The 15,395-nt window shown below is 44.1% G+C and overlaps 1 protein-coding gene and 1 long non-coding RNA gene across 7 annotated transcripts in view; one reads left to right on the top strand and one right to left on the bottom strand.

Annotated features, from left to right (window-relative positions):
* LOC137484828 (paxillin) overlaps positions 1–15,395 on the top strand; it is a 59,051-nt gene that overhangs the window by 21,173 nt on the left and 22,483 nt on the right. The gene's annotated exons all lie outside the window — the stretch shown is intronic.
* Positions 5,517–15,395, bottom strand: part of LOC137484831 (uncharacterized) — a 35,231-nt gene continuing 25,352 nt past the window's right edge. The window contains exon 3 of the long non-coding RNA XR_011005059.1: positions 5,517–10,912. This is a non-coding gene — a long non-coding RNA (uncharacterized lncRNA). The remainder of the gene's footprint in view (positions 10,913–15,395) is intronic.

Here is a 15,395-nt window from a genome sequence, read left to right as displayed (position 1 = left end):
CTAATGTGTTAGTTGCAATACCCAGAATCTGATGCAGCTTTGGAGACCGCCAGAGCAGATTCCGAATGCAGTTGTGTGTGCTAGTGGAAAATCAGTGTGAGTGAATAGGATCTCTGGTCCCAGTTTCCTGCTCTGGTCTCAGCCTGTGCTTCCCTCTTTGTGTACTGAGATCCTGTGTGTCCCTTTTTGGCTGATGCGGAAGCTCTTAATGAAGATGCTCTTCTGTTCCAGCTGCATGAAAGTGAAACATTGTCTGTGGGAAGCTTTCTCACACTATGATGATGAGGTTTAGAGAATGAGTTCCTTGCTCACTTCAGGCCTGTCCTAACTAACTGAGGTTTAGTAACAAACCCTGGGAGTACAGGTTGTCATGACTGTTAAGATATTGCATTTTAAAATGTTAAATAGGGAACTGTCTCAATTGTGGCAGGATTACTACATCCAGGAGTGCAGAGTAGAAGAAGTGGCACCGTTACTTTCCACTTTGGTTGAAGTTGAATGGGTTAGAGAATAAGTTGTGATCTTAAGTTGGTTTCACTTGATTTAAGTGGTGGCTGCTGAGGTGTTCCCTGTGGCCATCTCCCTTGCTTGTGTCCACAATAACTGTTGGACAGTTAACTGCATCAGCAAGCTGATTCTTCTCAAAGTAATTTTTTTACATGGACAGTGGAGTAGGAAGTGAGGCTACCTCTTTCAGCAGTGGGTTATGTTTACTATAGCATAAGGTAACCATTTCTCCACGCCCTCAAAAATGTACCGTAACTTAAGGCATGTTGTTTCTCTGTCTGGGAAACGGGTAATTACTCCTTACCTGCAAAGTGTGGTTATGTTGGTTGAGATCTTTGTGTTTCTGAAATAGCTTCCAGCTGAAAAGCTTCTTTCAAGCTTTTCTGGTCACCATTGCTGGAAAAGTTTACAGTGGCAAGTTTGAATTAGATTTACAAGGTTTTATGCCTTTCTCAGCCCTATTGAATATTCCCTCTGTGCCTTTCTGATTGCTCATCCTTTCTTTACCCCTGTTATGACAGACTGTGAGTAGGGAGAAAAGATTTTCTTTCCCTTCCAAGTTCCCCGCAGTAGTTCTACCCTAGTCTTTCCCTTTACCACAGAGCATCGTGAAGTCATTCAAAGAATGTTGTGTGCTAAAGATAAACCATAAAAATAGGAGGTGGATGATGACTTCCTCATATCAGTTTTAGCTGTTTTTCCCATCCATGCTCGTTCTCTTTGCAAATGGCCCCAGAGCAGCAGCAACCAGCTAGCTGGGGACGGTCTCCCTTGGCTGATGGGTGTTAAAATCCATACTTTCTCTTCTTTGCATGTGTGTTTTTAAATCCCGATGAAGCAAACAAGTTGAACTGGCAACGGGAGTGCAAGTTTGGTGTTGGTGTTTCAGTTACAGGAACAGAGTCCCTGAGGTTATGTGTTTGTGCTGTTTAGCAGTCTGGTAAACTCTTCTTTTGCTCACACAAATGCAGCTTTTTCTTTTAGCAGACAGTAACTATTGTGAATTTACATGGGAAATTTATCTAAGCAGTTTGAGACAACTGTAAACTGAGGAGCCAAGAGAACTTACGGCAGGCCACAGGGGGAGGCAGCCTGCATTGTTAGTGCTTGGCTCCTTTTTCCCTGAGCTGGACTGTCTCTACACTGTGAACAAGTTCAGTTCAAGTTATTTAAATGATGATGACGTAGTCTGAAGTTGTCCAGTGCAGCTTGTCGTGCCACTTCTCACAGTGTTCTTATTACCATGAGCACATCTGCGAAGATGGCTCTGCTGGGTCAGGTACTGAGTGAGTGGCTGGCTGGCAGCATGCAGTGGAGTGTAGCTTGATTTCTTGTGGTTTTTTACTGTTTATTGCATGTGTTTAGACCTTTAACATTTTACAAATCATTTGAAGAACATAAAAAAAAAGTAAATGGCACTCTGGGGAATAAACCTTCTGAATGACACTCTACGTGGGGAATTGTGCTTTAAATGGCTCAGCTATAAATCAGACTGTATGGGGGCTCCAGGAATAAACCAATCCCGTGTTTTTGTCACAGAACTGAGCTGGCAGACAGAATTAATCTGTCTGTGTCTGTCTAGATGCCTCACAGGATCTTGCTTTATTTCCATTGCTGAAGAGGAAGGTGAACAGAGAATTTCACTTTGTGCTATGGGGAAGTTTGTGGTGGTTCAGGAACTGTGGTTAGGCTGAGTTTTAATCAGAGCAGGAGGTGGTAAAAGAAGCCAGAGGTAGAAAAGGTCATGGGCAGGAGGGCTGTAAATAATTTGCCGTGGATTAGGGGCTTAGTATTCCCTTATTTTATCCTCTTTCATGGTTCTAAAGCAGTTCAGGGCTTCTCTGTGAAAAGGGTGCTTTTGGGTTGAAACCACTAATTTCAGCTGGGTCAGACAAAAAAGCCTAGGGCTAACTGCATGTCAGTTGAGGTTACTGGTGCCCCATGAGCTTGGCTGGTCTGTGTTGCTCGTCTTGTTTTACCATTAGTTGCATCCTTTGCTCCCTGTTTCTCAGCTGCCTTGCGACTAGGTTTGGGTTGTTGTTGTTGTTTTTTCTGCTAGCAAATGACCCCTTTTGGGCAGAGGTGATCCCCAAGAGTAAGATGCCTAGAGTAGTACTTCTGGTTTGAAGCTCCTGTTCATTATGGTTTTACATGGGAGACTTTTTTTGGGCTGTGTAGGCCTGGTCAGACAGTGTGACACACAGCTGGAACTATTCTGCCTGGCTGTGAGCAGCTCCAGCAGTTAGACAGGATCCCTGCAGAGAGCTGGAGCACTGGGGGAGGGAACGAAATGCCATTTCATCCACGTCATGAATCTCTTATCAGTGGCCAACTCAGTGTTGTGAGTGGGTGAGCTGCATTGGCCTGAATAAGCTGCCTTTTATTTCTCTTGTGAAAGATGAGGAGCTCAGCACTGTCAGTCAGGCTGAGCGCTGTAGAGTGGCAGTGTGGAGTTTGAGATTAATTTGTCAGTCAGGTTCTTATAACCCTAAGCTTGTAGTTTTCAATCTATCCTGTTTGTACTTAATCTGAGATTTGCTGCTTGGCTGTCCTGAGCAGTTTGCTTGGGTAGTGCCTCACAGCTGCTCTGGCATGCTGCTCCTGTACTTCTTAACTGCTTAGATCCAGTGTCTCCAGCACCTTCTGTCATGGGGTCATGCTCAAAAGCCTTGGTGTGAGTTAGAGAGAAAATCTGTTAGGTTATCATTCATTTTTCTGGTAGGGTTGGTTAAGGGCTTCATTTGTTGGATGCTACTTTCCCATCAAATGTGAGGGAGAAATCTACTTGAAACAGATCACCACGGTATGGCTGTGGTGATGGGAAACTCTGAGAGCTTCTGGGCTGTCTGGATCTGCTGGAGCCCCCTGATTGTGTTGCTTGGGTCTGGAAAGTGCTGTGTGTGGGATGGGAGAGCCAGTGGGCTGCGAGCATTCGGAGGGTGTCTCTGGTGAGGTCCTGGCCTTGCAGGCTCGGGAGGCTATTTGCTCGGGAGGAGGGGTTGAAGGAAGGGGCTGGGGGTGGTGCAGGGAGGAAGCTTTATGTAATTCTTGGCTGGATTTTGAATAATTGTTTTAATGAAATGGAATGCAGTGTATTCAGTACTTGCTTGGCAGAAACAACTTTTTTTTTGTTGTTGTTTTCTATCTTGGAGGGGGGAAAGGAGTTGGAGTTGCTCTATTTTCCAGCTGCTTTAAACACTCTAGGCTTGGATTTGTCACAAAGGTAGAAGTGGAATATTTTTCTCAGTGAGGGGGCAGTTGCTCTGCTGTGCATGTGTGAGTCGTTGTCCTGTACATTGGATGTGTCAGTGGCAGAGCCTGGTCCCTGGTTTCTCTGGGGGCTGTGGATGCCAGTGTGGTTTGAGGTGGAGCAGGTTAATTGTAAAGTACCCAAGAGTAATGGGATGAAAGTGATGTAAGTACACGTCCATATAAAATATGCGTGCATCCAGGTACTTGATAAGAAAATTCATCTCTTTTCCTCTGTGCCCTAGTTCAGGGCATGGTGGGGAAGAACATGATGAGCTGAGACAAAGAAGTCAACTTAATTTTCAGCGAAGCAAATACGTAGGCACTGGGAATCTTGACTTCTCTAGACTAGTGCAAAACAGTCTCTCCAGTTATCTCAGAGGATTGGTGACTTTTATCATAGGCTTGGAGGAGGGACAATCAGAGATCATGCTGAAAACCCTTTTTTAGAAAGAAATTTGAAGAAGGATTTATTTCATGAACCTCTGAAAGGGAAGTTTATTCTCATGCTGCTTCTATTTCAGTACTGCTGCCATTTCCATTTTTGGTCAGTGCTGGAGATCGGTCTCTCTTAGTCATCTCTACCTCTGAAAAATCTACTTGCTTTTTAGTCTTTGTAATTTTTTTCTCAGTTATTCTTTTTTGCAATCAAGAGTTCTCTTGTGAGTAACAGCCTTTGGTATAATAAAATTTTTCTTTATCAAAGAACAACAACAACTTGTGTTCAGGGCACTGAGGTGAAGAATCTGTCATGTGTTTAATTGCTTTATTAATACTGCTCTTGGTAAAATATCCTCACTATTTCTCTTGCTGCTGCTGAAACAAGCAAGAGACTTGTGACTGGTACTTGTGTCATGATACCAGATGACAGGTACAATGACGGGTCATCTACCTTCTCATGTAGGAGGAGATAAGAAAACCTTAAACATTCTCCAGCTCTGCTCCATCCACTGGCTCCAATATACTCCAGTTCTAAAAGGGTTAGTTTTCTATCTAGATTTAACAATTTTCTTTCTTGCAGTGGGCCAGTGTCATGACATTGTGAAACTCTTGAGCCACATTCTTCTGCCAATGCTAAAAAAACCCAAAAAAACACCCCTACCTCAGAGCTCTGTAGCTACACAGCCATCAGCAGTCTCCATCGAATTGCCACCCACATCTCCCAAAGTGAACTGGGGGACCAGTTCCCACATTCATTTCTGAAACACTGTCCTCCTTTCATTCCCAGAAGCTGTTTTTAAAGTGAAAAGAAGCTGCTTTTAACTAGATTTTTAACCATGTGCTTCTTGGCCCCTTGTACTCTGTTGTCTTTCAAAGCTGTTGCTTGCCCACTGTCTGCAATAACTTGGGTTATTTTTAAGTTACAGTGCAGTGCTCATCAGACTGAAAGCTTCATTTTAAAACTTTCTGCCTATTATAGTTATAAGTAGTACCAAGATCCACACGACTGAAAAATGTGAAATATTTTGTTGTCATTTCCCCTGCCCTGTTCTGTGAGTTTACATTGTGCTTTTGGCAGCGCTTTGTGTAAAGTCAGTTTTTGATGATGACTTACACTTTTTGGCTTACAAAGGTTTCACTGTTGCTTCCAAGTCTGCTCTCACCCTGTTGCAGAGGACCTTTGCAGAAATAAAAACTTCTTAAAAGAAACATCCACCATTTTGAGAGTACTTCCTTAATAATTAGATTTTTAACAAGCCAGTTAAACCACATTTGACACAAGTTCCCATTTTAAAAAAAGGGAAACAACCCACTTCAGAGTGGTTGGCAGGTCAAGCCAGAAAGTCTTTATTTATGTCTCAATATACGAACTTTATATCTGGGTGAGATTTGCTGGGGACTCTGTATCTCCTTATTGACACAGGCTTTTAAATCTTGAGATACCTTAGTTTTTTAAGGGTAGATTTGCATTTGTTGAATATTATTTGCATTTATGCTTTTGAGAGCTATGCTTGTTACTTACTGAATGGGAAGTTGCTGAAGCTAATGAAAAGTATGTGTTTCAAGGTCTAAAATCTGTCAAGTCTGCATTCTGATATCCCATTTAAGAGTCTTCAGGATAGGAATGCCTCAATAAAACTGTACTAAATATGGGTATGATTACAGAGTCTCTTTAGAGTCCTCATTCTTTATTACTGGAGTCCTCCTTTTGCTGGTAGCCAGGGCACTCTACATCTCATTGGCAGAATTTGTGCTTCTAATGCTTTTAATGAATTCAGAATTCTTTTAATGAATTCAGAATTTACACTAGTATTTCAGTCCTTTATTTCATCATCTTTATGTGAGTCTCAAATTTTGTAACTGGCACTTTGCCTAGATGGGTCTATATTCAGATCTGTTTATGCCGCTTGGATAGGATTTCCACAGCTTAAAAGATGCTGTTTTTTCCCCCTCAAATTCCATGTCCATTATTGCATAACCATGCAAATCCTCCTCTTCCCTTTATTGGTAATAGGGTCCACATGCTTTCCTGTTTCTGTTACTTTTAAAAAGGCAGATAATTAACTTGGAATGTGCAAGCTCTGACAGTATTTTGTCCGTGACTGTGTCCAAACCCATTTTTACATAAGCAGATGGAGAGGATCACAGGGATCCTTAGCAATGTTGTTACTGGCTGTGTCATTACCTGTGTGCTGCTGGGGTGTCTGAGGTGGTGGTCCTGCTGCTGCTGAATGGGGAGATTGCTTTACTTTTACTTATCCTTTCTCCTTCTGTGTTTTCTGACTGTTTGGACATAGCCCTTCCTGCTGACTGCCGTGCTCATCTCTTCCCTCACCCAAAAGAAGACAGTCAGCTTTTTTCCACTGGGTGTGTATTCTGTTGGACTGGTTCACAGAGGGGTCTTGTGAGAGCCAGAGCCTGCACAAGTAAGTGGCAGCAGCACATGTCTGGAAGAGGGAGTAAAACCTCTCCATTTTTGGCAGTGGTGAGCTGTTAATTCGCCTTTCTGCATCTTATGAAACTGTATCCTTCACTCCAGGGTGCTCACTGTCCAGTGGAACTCCTGTGCTCCTGTAAACCCTGATGTAACATGTTTTCCTTCCCTAGATGAGTTAGTATCAGCACTTAACAAATTATGATCTCCAAGCTGACAAGTACTTTACAGCTGTTGTGAGGGGTCGCCTTGAGAGGTCAAATCCATGCCCTTCTCATTTCCACCTGAGGGCTCTGGAGCACAAGTACACCAGGATTGCTGCTGCCCAGAGATTTGGAGACCACTGCTGTGTGTTCACAATGTTGTGATTGCCACTGTTATTTCACACTAAGGTACCGCTTAGAAGCTGCTTGGAAGAGTGATCCAGCATGTGTTGTAACCTCAGTGCTTTTTATGACAACTTTCAGTTGTACAAATTTCAACCAATTACCAACGCAGGGCTTAAAAAATGCCCTTATCTACCCTCTTTTCAGTGGGCATGTATGGGCATGTAAAGGGTTGCTTGTTGTAGCTGGGTGCTGCACACCTCTGCATTCAAGCCTTGAGCTTTTGTTACCAGAGCTGTGGTTTAAAATCCAGTATCTTGTTTCCTGCTGGTTCTATTCCCATCCTTGGACTCTTTTATGTAGTGGAGATCTCCTTTGTACCAGATTTGTCAGATGTTTGTAGAATGGCAGCGCTGTGTTGTGACCTAGTGCTTGTGGGGTAGCTGCATGCTGGTGTAGCAGGAAGGGTCTGGTTCCTCAGATAGCTGGCTTGGCTGAGCCCCTCTTCCTGTAGGAATACAAGGGAGCTGGCATTTTGTCCAGAGGCCTTGGCCCTGGAAATTTTCCCTGAGGGGTCAGTTCAGTGGCTGCTTGTTTGGTGTTTGTGAATATTTATTTTTTATTTTGGCAGAGGAGAGCAGATCCTGTTGGACTTCTAGAAGCTTTCATAGGTAAAGCAAATGAAAATTATGATGTGCACAAGGAGGGTTAACTTAATATTTTGCATGTGTAAGGATAAATAAAGGACTAAAAAGACAATGTATTGTTTACTAGTGTGTTTGGGTTTATTAAGTTTTTTTTTTCCCCATCTAGAATGTTGGCTAAAATCCAGCCCAGGTCAGTAGTGAGGTGTTAACTGCTTAGATGTTTGTGTAAAATGTTTACACTCCCTCCAGTCTATTCCTCCCACCAAACTGGCCAGGATGCCGTTTCATTCCTGTTTGTACAGAGCAATGTCCCTTGCTTTAGTCTGAGCCAACTGACCTCCCTCCCAGAGGCAGTTGGGTCAGGATTGGCCATTTGCTACTGCCTTTGTCTGGGACTTCCTGGAAATGCCTGAGGATGTGTTTGCTGTCAGGCAGAGATCACAAATAGATCTTGCCTAAGAAGAGCCACTCCAGGAGAAGACTGTCAGAGGCTGTACTTAACCTCCTTGGAGTCCAAAGCTGTTTCCAATTTCACAGCTAACACACAGGGAGAGAAATGGAGACTCTCTAATTTGTGCAGATAGTTGTTCCTTGTGATCTTTTACAGTGCTAGGTATAACTGCCTGTTGAACACCAGTCAGTTTGCTTCCAAAAGGAGAGGATTCTGACAAACGACTTGGTGGCAGGTGGAGCTCATAGCAGACTGCAGATTAAGGCTGAGAAATTCCAATTTAAATTTTTTTAGTACAGGCCTGAGAGTCAGATTTGCTTTCTATTCTGATATAATATGGACTTGCTATGTTGTGTTGGTCTGTTCAGGGCTGCATCTCAGTTCTCCATTTCTGAAAGGTACATTTCTTTTGTGTTGTCAAGAAAGTGTGAATGTTATGGTGAGGATTCTGATTTGTGAGCCTCATTGGGACTCAGGTGCAGAGGCTGCAGACTTTACTGCCTGCAGTTGCTGCAGGCCACAGCCAGTTCTATCAATACAAAATGGAATATGTAGAGATTTAGGTTTAGGGTGTGGAACTGTGACAGCTGTGACTGAAAAAGGCTTCCATGTGATAAGTGCTGTAACTTGTGGGTGGGAACATCATCTGAGGACAGTGGTACTTAAATCATAGCAGTCTGAATCCCTGGAGGCCAGGAGCTGGAGCCCTGGATAAGGCTGGTTACAACTTACGTATCACCTTATGATCCTTCTCTTGTGCAACTTCCAACTTCTCTGTCCAGTGAAGCAGAGCCCAGCTTTGCTCTTCAGAATTGTGCAAATGTTGAGGTCAGATCAGCTTTTGCAGGCGCTGTGTCACAGGATGTGCCACAGCTGTGATGTACAAACCATTGAGAAACTTTTCCTCATTCTCCTGAAGATAGTTCATGGAGCAGTGGAAGAATTTTTTGCGCTTATCCAGCTTTGGAAATGGTTTCCTGTTATTCAGGACTCTTGACTGCCCAGTGAATCTGGGTAGAAAGGAACCACACAAAGGATTATTTTCTATTTTGGCTTCACACAACCATGAATCTCTAGATGCATTCAAGGCTTGTGTAGCCAGATCTGGCATTGCAGGAGCCTTTGGTAGCTGTGAAACTGAAAATATTTATTCGTTTGGTAAGGAACATGGAACATGCATTCAGTTTTTGGCAGCCCGTCTTAGCATAAGGTGTTTTTTCTTGGCATGAGCCGTTTGCTTCTCACCACTATAAACAGAGGGAAGTAAATATAAGATGCCTCTCTTCACTTCAGGTGTGGAGAAAACCATGCTATAAAAAAGAAGATGCTGTATGTGGCAGGAAATAACCCTTCCCTCCCTTCCCACCCCCTGGTCTAGCACTTCTGGAAATGAGAAATAAATGGCAGGACACACCCTTAGGAGGGAGCAGCCTCTGAAAGTAGCTGTCACAGTGCTGCTGCTTAGTTCGAGTGCTCCTTTTGGAGGCAATAGGTGCAGAATACAATAGCTCCCCCCTTGCTGGGTTTGTATGGCCTGGCTTTCCTCTATGCTGTCCTTAGATCTTCAGTGCCAGTAAGAGTTTGTTCTTCCTGCTGTTTCTGTTGCCAGCTTTTGAATGATAGGCAAGGCAGTGGAGTGGACAGCTGAGGTTAATTTGAAAAACTTCAAAAGGCTACACTTGGTTTTAGCAGCTTTTTGTCTGAAAACCAGAAAAGACATATTCAAACCGTATTTTGTTTCTCTGGAGCATTTTCCCTTCTGGAAAGGGAAAGGACTTGAAGTACAAATCACTTTCAGTGTGAGGATGCTCAGCACACTTGTGACATATTGAGGAATATTTATCTCTGACCACAAAAAGCATTTATGTACCTCGTGGGACTTCCATTATCTCAGCCATCTAATGAACGGTTCTGAGACAGTGGAAAGGGGATGGAAGTTTTGATCAGGAAGTTGGAGAAAGGCAGAATAACTATGTGTTTCTCTTTTTGTAGGTGGTGGTTCATTTCTCTCACTCAGTTTAAGCTAGAGTCTAGTTTAGTGTTCAGAGAGCTAAGTGGAAAAATTCTGGTCCTATGGGAAAATCATTTGTGGTTCCTTCACACAACTTGGACTGTAGGCCAGGGAGTGCTGTGCATTTGTACTGTTTCATCCAGGAAACTCTGCTGACTCAATCTTTAAAGCACTTGCGGTGTCTCTCAGCCAGCATGCTGAGTTGGTGACCCCATGCCCTGTGGAACTAGTTAAGATTAGGTTACCTCCCTGCCAGCTTGGTGATGTGAACGGAGCCAGCAGCCAAAGGATTTCCCAGCCTGTTGCGTCCCAGATGTCAAGATGTGGATCTGAGGTGCTCCCTCAAGGAACGGGGCTGTGACTCCCAGGGACTGCTGGTGTCAAGCTGCAAACTGGTCAGCTGGTTGTCCTGTAGTGTCGTCGTGCCCTTGAGAGCCTTGCAGCTGCTGGGCTACACAGGAACCTGCTGACTCCATGTGATGCTGCCCATCGCTCCAGCAGCCTCACCCTGCAGACGGATACACCGCTGCAGCACTGGGTGTCACAGAAATGCATTCATTTGCAAGAACATGGTGTGGGCAGGAAGGATCTAGTGGTGACGTTGATGGTTTTTCAGCACACATGCACACAAATAGCCCTCCTGCCCATCCAAGGGATCTGGTGGAACGTCTGAGCTCACATGATGGCTTCTGTTGGGTTTTTATAGCATAGAGAGTTGGCTTATCTTCAGTTTTATGGTCAGGAGTGTGTCAAAAGCCCACTCTTCAGCTCAGTAGCACAAATGAGGCATCAGTGGGTACATAGTGTGTGCTGCCCTAGGGACTGAGCCATGTCACATTTCTGGGGCTGAAAAGCCAAAATAAAATGTCAGTGTAGGCTCGGGTGGAAGCGGCAGGTTATGGTGAGGGATGTCTCCAGAATAAGGAGTGTTTCAGTTGGAGCTATCTGCTGGCTGCATCTTTTCAGGCTGCCTTTTCTGGTCTGCATCTGAGCTGCAGATGAATTATGGGAATCTGACAGGAGGGTAGGTGATTTCTTTCAGCTAATGGCAGGATGGGCTGGATTTACAATTTGTGCTCTGGCCTAAGTTTTGAAGGTGAAAGTAGAACATTTCCATTGAAAGCAGAAATTTTATTCACTTACTTGAACAGGAGCTCAATTCTGCCGTTGGTCTTTTTAATACATTTTCTAAAAGCTACTTAGAGTGGTTGGAGCTGTGCTTCCAAGAAACCTAATGGGTTTATCTAAAAAAACCGAAACCAACACCTCAGCAAACTTTTATTAGATTAGTAAGTTGAATTGGTTTAGAAAGTGTCTGGTGATCAGCGGGGCAAGTTCCAGGCACAGCCTGGGCTTGCATGCTGGGGAAGGGAGGATCCCGGGGCCTTTCCCTTACGCTGGCAGTGCGTGATGCTGTCAGCTCTGCTGGAACTACAGCCAGAGCACTCCAGCGGTTTGCATCCCCAAAAGTGCAGTGAGTAGTTACTGATAAACAGTTACTGATAAACAGTTCCTGAAATTGCTTCACACACGCTGTATTTGCACACTCTTTCACAACCCTAGGCTTAGGGTGGTAGTAGTGCATGTTAGTTGTGACCAGTTAGTTGGCCACAAGCTCTGGAATAAACTCTCCAGCTTGGGTCTCAGTGGCTGGGAAAGGAAGCCACAGTCGTTGCTGCAGCTGCTCATGCAGACCACATCTCACACTGCAGTGTCTTCTCTTTGTTTAGACATTTGCTGATAGTGGTCAGAGCTGGGTGCATGGGCTGCTGTACTGGGCAAGGCTCACTGGTTTGGCTGTCAGTACTCCAGTTCTGGCACAGAAAGGATTCACGGTGACTGCCACCACCTGATTCCAACAGCAGTTCTGGCTGTCACGGGATGAATCCTTGCTCAGTTTGTCTCTGCAGCCTGGGGTAGCCAGGCATAACTGCAGCTGTTAAGCTTTTTGGGAGCCACTCACACAAGTTTGTAAATTGCTGCTACAAAGGCAAAGTTTTGGTAATGTTAAGGGGCAGTTTTGGTCTGAAAGTAGAAAGAAGCTTCAAAATTTCAATGGCTATTGTCTTTCCTGTAATTTACCATTCCACATATTGATATTAGTTTGGACATGCTTTTTTTTTAAGCAGTGACACAAGGCATGACTTGCAGCAATACCTTGATAGTGAGAAAGCACAAGGCTTTAAACTTCAGTACATTAAGAGAGAGCTGAGTGATTTTACTGGTCATACAATCTGAACTTTCTCTAGGGCAATGTGAAGTAAAAATCCCAGTGGCTGCTCTGTACTGATACTCCAGCAGTTGTTAGGTCTGGAAAATGACTTATCTTTTGTGCCTTGAATTTTTGTGTATCTTAAATAACAATCTGCCCCTGCTTCACAAGAAAGCTGAGCACTTTTATGTGTCCTGTGTTCTGACCACCTTCTTGACATATTGGTTAAATTTTGGAAAACTTCTAGATGTCATCTCCTTAAAATGTCTTAGACAGTAAACCAAACTATTTTACATGATTTCTGTATATGTGAGCTGGGGAACTTGAGGATTTTAAGAGCATATAATTGCACTTTGAGTTTTTAAGGTCTCATTTTGAATGTAGTCTTTGTATTTTATTGCTTTGTAGTCTCTGATCTTTTTGCATTTAAAAGCATTGATTGGAATATGGTGCCTTAAGAACCTGTTAATAACTGTCTTTTACCTGGAAGTCAATGCCTGCCTTTACCCGTTCATGATTTTCCTATTTCTGATAAGGCTCTGCCATTTTGCTGAGAAAAATCAAAATGGGAATTCCTGCCATCAGTGTTTGGGGCTCCCCACACCTTCTGCAGTCCAACTCCAGGGCAGTGAGAAGTCCTAGCAAGGCTCCAGCAAATCTTCTTGATGCAGGTCTTGTAGAGCACTGCAAATATCTTTGGAAAGGCTATTTAATAGGATAAATATACCCAGGCTCCCCATTCCTCTGCAGTTACTCACAACGTAAAACTGTCATGCCAGGGATTGGGTTACTGCCTTGAGCTGTCTTCCTATATGTGAGCTGGAGCTGCATTTACTCCTGGAGGTGGTGGGGAGAAGACTTATTTGAACCTAATGAGATTTTTAAAGTTTGCATTCAGGGATTTTGCAAAGAGGTGGCTCAGATGAGGCTGCAAGCTCAAACTGCAGTTCTGGAGATGCAATTCCCTTCCCCTCACTCTCTCAGGGCACAGCAAAAATCAGGATTTGAATTCAGCATCTTGCAGGTATTCAGAAAAAAAGGCTGGAGAATGATGTGTTATTCTGCCAATGAGAGGTCTGCAATTTGTCTGATGCCAAGTGAGACATGATTAGCATGTAAAGTCCATCTCCTCATTGAGAGCTGCCCTTAGGGTTATCTTCATTTTTATTTCTATTTGCCAGTCCTCTAGGAATCTTCTGCTGCCTAAACCAGGAAAACTTGCAGCACCTGTACTTACTTGAGTAAACAGAGGCAAGCGGGAAAATAGGGGAGGTGCAGATACCTGTTCTGTGCAGCTGCAGCAGAGGAGATTCTGTAGTTTGTGCTCAGACATCTCATCCTGATTCCCCAGTGTGCTGTGTCTGGGCAGTCAGGGACATGTGGCACCAGAGATGCTGGGGGAGATGGGACTCTGTGGCTGAATGCATTTGCTCTGTGTGCTGGCTGCATGAGGAATCCTGTCTCCAGTGCTACTCACTTTCCAGATGTCTCATGCAAGAAGCAGAGCCACAGGCAACGTGTGGTTTGATACATGTGCAGATGTGGCTTTCAGCTGTTGAAAATGAAAGGTTGATATCTGAGGCATTTGAAGTATCTTGCTTCAGTTATGCTTCCATTTCCTCCCCAGCAGTAGATGAGATGTGGAAGAAAATTGACCACCATCCTTTTGATCTACTCACTGTCTTGATAATGCTGTGATTTGCTGTGTCAGCATGGCTTAATAATCCTCAGTTGTTGAGAGAGATGAACTGCATATGGAAATCCTTTCTCCAGAGGAAAGCAAATTTAGATTTCTCTAAATTGCCTCACTTAAAGAAAAAAAGGAAAAGATAAATTCTAAACTGCTTATGAATAGTGGAAAACGATTTACTGCTTGAGGGAAAATTAGCATTGAAAAGCTGCTTGAAGTCAGTTGGCAAATGTGAATTTGTCAATGCCTTGTCATGTCGGTTTTTTCAGAATTAGTCCATGATGCAGTCTGCTTCACTGTATCACCTTAATCCAAGAGCATTTTTGAGATGCACAGGAAAGGGGAAGTGAACAAAGTATGCTTTGATAGGCATGGGAAGATACATCTAAATATATGTAAATGTATATTTTTCTTTTTAGTAACTTCACTCTTCCTATTTAAGGGGGCTGAGTCCAGCTCAAATTCCTAGAAAGGGGTGTTGATGTGTGCATCAGTACAAAGGGGCCCCGGTGTTACCCAGTGCTGTTGCAGACTGTAGAGCAGCGCTGTGCTCCCTAGGCTGGTGTTACTGCTCTGTCAGACAGACCTGGGCTGTGGGAAGCTGAAGAATGTGCCCCTGGCTGCACAGAGGCCATTGCTGCTGCAGGGTGCTGCATCTGCAGGCCAGCGAGTGCTGACACGCAGCGATGCTGAAGGAGCCCGCCTTGGAGCCCCTGGAATGCCTGAGCTGTTCTGGGCCCACGGAGCTGTGGGCTGGGGAGATAGCACAGGAATGTGCACTGTAGAACTTGATCTTTTCAGTGCAGCTTGAACTGGTAAATGGGGCTTAGCCTAAGGATTTCTCCTGCTCTTCTACCTTGCTACTTTGGTGGTAGAAGGGATATTTTCTGAGTGGTTCAATGCATTGGATGTCAGCGTGAGAGTTCTTGTCCCGAGCTGTTGAAATGACCAGCGGAGCTTTGGCTTTTGCTGGCAATTACCTTGAAGCACTGCAGTTGGTATTAAAGGGCCACTTGTACATACCCAACTAATGTGCAGAGTGGTGTGCAAGATTTGTAGACCAGAATCCCGAGGACCTCTTAGTTAATAATGATCTTTGGCAAAAGTGAGGAAAGGGAGAGAGGAGCAAACTAATGTCTCTGGACCTCCTGGTGTCTTGGAGTGCTTTTTAGTGGTAAAGGTGTCCAATGTGGCATCATTCTTTAACTGTCCCTCCTCCACAGGAAAATCTTTGTAGAAAACCCACCTGAATGCAAACAGCAATGTCCTCCCATACTGGGGAGGATGTGGTTTGAGTAGCCCTCAGGCCTAAATGTGATTTCAATGGAGTGTGTAATTTTTGGGTTGCTCAGTGGAGGGGAGGAAGATTCTGCCCTTCTGTTTAATGTTTTCACACAACTTTACCAGGTGGTTTGCCAGGTTACCTA

Source organism: Anomalospiza imberbis, chromosome 18 (genome assembly GCF_031753505.1).
Source record: "Anomalospiza imberbis isolate Cuckoo-Finch-1a 21T00152 chromosome 18, ASM3175350v1, whole genome shotgun sequence".
Taxonomy (NCBI): Eukaryota; Metazoa; Chordata; class Aves; order Passeriformes; family Viduidae; genus Anomalospiza; species Anomalospiza imberbis.
Note: the sequence above shows the minus strand (reverse complement) of the source record. Positions and strands in the feature narration are given on the sequence as shown.